Source organism: Lactuca virosa, chromosome 1, assembly GCF_052849685.1.
Source record: "Lactuca virosa cultivar CGN04683 chromosome 1, Lactuca_virosa_CGN04683_v6, whole genome shotgun sequence".
Lineage (NCBI taxonomy): Eukaryota > Viridiplantae > Streptophyta > Magnoliopsida > Asterales > Asteraceae > Lactuca > Lactuca virosa.
In genome coordinates this window covers 312,124,723-312,125,708 of record NC_136426.1, presented here as the reverse complement: position 1 = coordinate 312,125,708, position 986 = coordinate 312,124,723, and the positions used below count along the sequence as shown (strand labels likewise).

The 986-nt window shown below is 30.9% G+C and overlaps 1 non-coding gene across 1 annotated transcript; it reads right to left on the bottom strand.

Moving 5' to 3' along the window:
- Positions 1 to 281: 281 nt before the first annotated feature.
- TRNAL-UAG (transfer RNA leucine (anticodon UAG)) lies at positions 282 to 361 on the bottom strand. The gene has a single exon. It is a non-coding gene; the product is annotated as a tRNA-Leu (tRNA).
- Between the last annotated feature and the right edge of the window lie 625 nt (positions 362 to 986).

Sequence of the window (986 nt, the reverse complement as noted above, 5' to 3'; positions counted from 1 at the left end):
CATTGGTTGTCGTTAAAATGTTAAATGATACATGACTTATTTATAACTTTTTTAATTGGTATTTAACTATTTATAGTTCTTAAATGAAAGGAATAGATGAAATAAAAAAAATATATGACAATTAGGATATGTCTTATTATTGAATCGTAACTACTACAACGTCATTGGTTGTAGTTAAAATGTTAAATGATACATGACTTATTTAAAACTTTTTTTTAATTCGAATTTAACTATTTATTGTTCTTAAATGAAAGAAATAGATGAAATAAAAAAATATCTATTGACAGCTGTGGGATTTGAACCCACGCCCTTTCGGACCAGAGCCTAAATCTGGCGCCTTAGACCACTCGGCCAAACTGTCTAGATGAAAATAAATGCGATTAAAACTTTATTATTTCTTCTTCGCAAGTTCATTTTATAATGTTAAAGCCAGTTTAGGACGGAGTGCACATTCTTTAGTTCTTGCGCAGTTGCTTTGTGAGAACCAAATATCAAAATAATGGTATCCAAAACGAGATATAATGAACATACATACTTTATATACTCAACGAATTCTAGGCATCCCAGTCCTACGCAAAAAATTATTTTTTACATCAATATTATGTGGGGTTATCTCCATTTCCTAAAGCATTTTACTATTTTAGTACAAAGTATAATTTTAATACAAAGTGTTATACTATGCCATTACAACAAAATTGTAATTTTGTGCTAAAATGTAAATAGAGATGGAAAGTAGAGACTAACTTTCATAAACGTTTCATAACTGCCGTTGTGGTTTTAAAAAGTGGCATGAGTGGTTCTTTTTCATTTTTCGTCTAATTGTGGTCATTATCTCCCTAGGCACACATCTCACCCAAGGTAATATTGCCTTTTTTACTTCTCTCCCTCCTCTGACATTAGTAACATTAATTTTCAGCCCTCCCATCCGTTTAACCTTTCTTCAACCTTTTTCTCTCTTCTTGGTATACATCAACAAGCTCCAAAAA